We start from the raw sequence: 5,446 nt of genomic DNA, 5'->3' as shown, positions 1-5,446 counted from the left end.
TGTTATAAAGTCTTGACAAGTGACTAGCAAATGAGACCTTGTCCACAGGGAAGAGGTTATTTTTATGCAAGTGAATGGCCATTTTATAAGGCAGAGAGCTTAATAGAAACATGTGAACTTCATCAAAACCACTATTTTGTGACTTGCCATGACTTAACTTTGAACTGTTTAAGAATAGTCATTAAAATGTACATGTGAAATCTAAGAAGTATTTTTTAGTAAGCATGAAATTCTGAGAAATATTTAGGATGTTATGATGAAAGAGAGACTTTATACTTACAACTCTCAGAAATATCGAAAAAGGTAACAATTATTTGCTACTTTTATTGTGTTTTTCTGTCCAATATGTAGACAAGTAGAGTAAATGGTTTGTGTCATAAAGCATTAGTTTGTGAGGTTCTGGATTTCTGACAGTAGACAGTGCTAGAGCAGCTGAGTGAAATTCCAACCATTTTTGCAACCAAATAAGAGAAATTTAAAAAGCTATGCTTAGATTCAAGTAGCTTGAACATGGGGCCCAGAGACATCTTATCTTCTCACCACATGGTCAAATTGGGCTTAGTTAGATATATCTGGACCATTGACCATAGCTATAGGATTAGAAGCCTTTGAAAGCACATAGAAAAACTGGTCTTCATTGAGCCCTAAGGAACCCATTGCAAAAGTATTAATGATAACTTCCTTTCAGAAATCTGCTGAAGAATATTCTCTAGCTGATTCATTCTCCAGTGGAAGAGGAAGAAACCTAATCTAAAAGACAGGATTCACATGCCTAAGAAATTCCACACCGGAAGGAGGGACACATGAAAAGATTTACTCAAAAGAGAGTAGATGTTAATAGACCGACCTATCCTCAATTCAGCTCTGGAATTTCAGGTACATGGCGATATTCAAATATGAATATTCAAATTAAGTGATTTCAATAAGCCATATGAAAAAGAATAACATCTCAAGTAAGACCTGGTATTTGGTAGCTGCTACCGCTTCCAATTTGTAAAATTTGTTAGAGTCGTCCATGTCTCAAGTGACATTTCCTTTCAGAATCCTCTATATATTGTAATAAAATGATGGCAAAACTAACATTTTGATGAGAGAGTTCTTCAATTGCATTAAAGCAAGTTGGTCATGGGCCCTAGATGACTAGCATCAACTGTCTAAAGGGTACCTACCTATTTTCTTTTCTCTCCTACTTATAAGAGGGAAGAGTGTTGGTTCACCCTTTTTATTGGTTGAAAAGAGAGCTCAAAGAGTAGTACTTATAAATTTTGGAAGCACTTCTAAAAAAACAAAACTTCTTATTTTTATTTTTTTCTTCCAAACTTGGACACCTACTTGTCCCTCAGCCCGTAGAGCTGCCCCTGTCCCCCAAGGAAAGGGGACACTTTAGAGACATAATATGGTAAGGCATTTCCAAATAAGTGGAAGAGCAGACCTCTAGATTCCCATGTGTAAAGCCATTTTCTTATTCCCACATTCACTAACCTCGGAGGGATATGTACAGACCAAGAGAAGGGGAATGAAAATACACATGAAAGCTAGATCCAAACAGCTTCTCTTTAAACTATCCCATACTTCAGACCTAGAACACTGGGGGAAAGTGAAAAGAATGTGTCCATGCTACCCAAATCCATCTATTGAACTTAGTCATCTAAATTCCTATCAACATTCCAGTGATATTCTTCTCAGAAAGAGAAAAGAACAACCTGAAATTTATATGGAGCAGAAAGACTCCTAACAGCCAAAGCAATTTTGAGAAAGAACTAGCCTGGAGGCATCACACTTCTCAATTTCACGCTATACAACAAAGCTATAGTAATTTAAAAAAAAAAGTATGGAACCAGCACTCCCTGCAGGCTGTGGGTGAAGATGCATTTGAGTGGCCCTTAGTGAAGCTGGGCTGGGAGCCTAGGGGGCCTCCAGGCTTCCCAGCTGACCCAGCTAGTCAGTGCCAGGGCTAGGCTGAGGAACCGCCACTATTCAAGAGATTATGGCATCTGAGACTCAGAATGGTAAAAATATGATACTTTTGTAATGATATTGAGGATTATTCCGTTGATCTTCCTAGAGAAAGGCTCTCTAATTTCACTAATAAGAACATGAAGGAGGTTAGGAAATCTCCAAAACAGTTGGCTGCTTACATCCATAGAACAGTTGGACGAGCTGTGAAAAGCCCAGATAAACTATATAAGGTGATCTAGTGAAGAAAGTTCACACGCTTTCCCAAATCCTTGTTACAAAGAAACAGTGCCCTAGAAGTGGGGGCTGTGACATGGCAAATAAAGAAAATGAACAGGTTTGTGCGGGCCACGTGCCTTAAAAGTTACACCGTGAGAGTCAGGCATGTTTAACTCCAGTGTTTCGGTTCTTCACAGACAGAAAGCCCGTTATCAAAACACAGTGTTTTGTTTTGTTTTGTTTCCCGAGGTTTCTCAGGACCATGAAACAATGGCACGTGTTTTGTTCTGCAGGAATCTGAAATCCAATGTAGCTTTAACTTTCTGGAAAAAAGAGAAGTATAAATGAATTCGTAGTTTACCGGTGAGGATAGAAGACCTTGGAGGGCTGGCAGATTGCCTTCCTGTGCAGTGATCCAGCAATTCCACTTCCAGATATATACTCAAAGGAAATGAAAATAGGATTTCAAAGAGATATATGCATTCCCCATATTCACTGCAGCATTTTTTCACTATAGCCAGGCTATAGAAACAACCTAAGTGCCCATCAAAGGATGAGTGAATAAAGAATATGTGAGATTATACACACACACACACACACACACACACACACACACACACACACACACAGATAGTATTATTTAGTCATAAGACAGAAGGACATCCTGCCATTTGTGACAACATGAAGAACACTTGAAAACATTTTCAAATGAAATAAGTCAGACAAAGACAAATGTTACATATATCATTTATATGTAAAACCTAAAAAAGCCAAATTTGCAAAACAAAAAGTAAGATGGTGATTATGAGGGGATTTTGGGGTGAGGATAGGGCGTGTGTTGTTTAAGGAGCAAACCTGAAATGAGTAGTTAATAAGTCCTAAAGCTCCAATGCACAGTATAGTGACTATAGGCATTATTTTATTATAATCATCAAATCTTCTAAGAGGCTAGATCTTAATTATGAAAACTAAAAAGAAATGCTAATATGTAACATGATAGAGGTGCTAAATATACCAAATTAACATGCTATACAATGTTATATATCAAAGATGTTTCAATAAAAATTTTTAAAAGAAAGTTAAACCCTAAATTAAGCATTTCAACATAAGACCTCTGAGACTGAGAAAAATAATGAGATTGCTCTTATAACCAAAGTAACTACAAATTATGGTATAAATCTAAAAATTCTATATATTTTTTTATAGGAGAGGCAATCTTTGGTTGACCTCACAGATTGCAAGAACCTTGTCAGTTTACAATCCTTAATTTTTTATTTTTTATTCCTACATCACCTGGTCTTCCTAGGTGGTCTCCCATCCAAGTACTAACCAGGCCCAGCTCTGCTTAGCTTTTGAGATCAGACGGGATGAGGCTTGTTCAGGGAGGCATAGCTGTAGACAGCCTAAAATATTTTTAAGACAGGCATTATTTTGCAATAAATTTCGATATCGCATCACTGGGGGCGCAGTTTGAAAAAATAAGTTATGTGTGTTTTGTATCTAAGTAAGTTGAGAGATCTTAATAACCAAATCCTCTGGTGGAAGTTAATAATAGGCCTAATTATGCCTAAGGGCCAAGGATTCCACACTATCTATAGGTTTCAGAAAATAGTCAAAAAAGAGGACTTACTTAATATAAACTTCGAAAAGGATGGGAAAATCAGTTCTTGGCAAAAGAAATAGCGAAACAAAAAGGACGGGAGGAAATTAAATTGTTGAGAAAATTTGGAGGCCTGCAATGACATAACGGGGACTTATTTCGTGAATGTTCTTTTAGGCCATATTAAGGAACTGACTTTATTTTTCAGACAGTGGGGATTCCCAGGAGTCAGAGCCGGGAGACATATATGTAGGGAGACATCAGCATCGACTATGACCGACAGCAGCACACGGACGAGAGGAAAGCCCGGTGGGAATGTTTGGTGAGGTAGGATGAGAACCTGACAACGAAGTGGCAGGAGAAAAATAGAAGAGAAGAAACATCTCGGCTTATAAGTGGGCAATGTTAATAAGAACAATATGTGTGAAAGACGAGGAAAAGTAAGGTTCGAGGGTGAGTTGGTATGCGGGAGATGCTAAGTCAAATTCTTATTTGGTAGTAAAAGGAGACTCAAAATATAGAATCGCTAGCAGCAGATTTCAAGGAGAAAGACAATTAAATTGAGATTCGGGATATAAAGGAACTAAAATAAATTATGGTGAATTTACTGTGTGCCAAGCGCCTCACTGTGGATCTTATAGAAGTTATAATCCTGAATTTACCACCTTGGTACTATAAGGTAGGTAGGCACAATTGAAATTTTTAGCAACCTGTACAGGTGGTAAAATTGCTTTTAATGGCTTACCAAGTCTCATAGAGCATAAGTTCACAGGAAGGCCTCAAGTTGTCTATATTTTTGTCTGTATAAAACACTGCATAAAATCATTTCTAAAAATAAAAAAAAAAAAACTTGATTCAGAACAACTGATTATAGACAAATTCTATGATTAGATAGCCAAAGTAGAGTGAATATGCAATATTTTTCTGAGGACTCGAATCTATAATAATGAAGTTTCACTTTTTCCTGAGGAACTTTTGAAAGAGTTTCCACATAAAGAAAGAAGATGAGAGAGAGGCAAATTTTAAATGATGTGTTCAAATCAGAGCTCCCCACATCTGACTCATGTGACCATGAGAAATACTTAAGTCTTTGCTATAGCAATTTCCTCATCTGTGAAATAGGAATAATAATCATACATAACACGAAGTCTGCTTGTAGTGTTTAACTTACAAAATTTATTTAAAGTTCTGACAGTGAGTTTCCCCTATACGGATATTAAGTAATATTATTCCAGATTAATAGACAAATGTCCTGTTTCTCATAAAATACTCAGTTTCATAGCTTTTGGAAATATTATCATATTCCCTTTTTCTAAATTTTGAATTATATAAATTATATACATTCTGAAATAACATTCTGTTGTAACAAGTAGAAGAAAGAGACTGATTTCCAGGCAAAAGTGTAAAAGTGAAAAGTGTCTGTACTTTTGAGGTGAAAACTTAAAAAAAAAAAATAAACCCAAACCTACAGCAAGAATATCTCATATATTAAAAAAAATTAGGTTGGCTATTATTTTCTTATAAAATTTTACATATTCCACTTTGCTTAAGCAGATGATTCTGCCTTCATTCTTTTTTCTCCTCCTTGATATAAACTTTCTTTCGTGATACATATAGACAATAGAAAAATTATTCGGTGTTAAGAAAAATCTTGCCATTGCGTAGCATTTA

At 36.2% G+C, this 5,446-nt stretch overlaps 2 pseudogenes; one reads left to right on the top strand and one right to left on the bottom strand.

The window, feature by feature from the left end:
• Window positions 1-1,773: 1,773 nt before the first annotated feature.
• On the top strand, window positions 1,774-2,589 carry LOC107507136 (annotated as a pseudogene).
• An 867-nt stretch (window positions 2,590-3,456) lies between these two features.
• LOC118612208 lies at window positions 3,457-3,575 on the bottom strand (annotated as a pseudogene).
• Window positions 3,576-5,446: the final 1,871 nt, after the last annotated feature.

This window comes from Rousettus aegyptiacus, unplaced genomic scaffold, assembly GCF_014176215.1.
Source record: "Rousettus aegyptiacus isolate mRouAeg1 unplaced genomic scaffold, mRouAeg1.p scaffold_m13_p_15, whole genome shotgun sequence".
NCBI lineage: Eukaryota > Metazoa > Chordata > Mammalia > Chiroptera > Pteropodidae > Rousettus > Rousettus aegyptiacus.
This window is presented reverse-complemented; position numbering and strand designations above follow the sequence as displayed.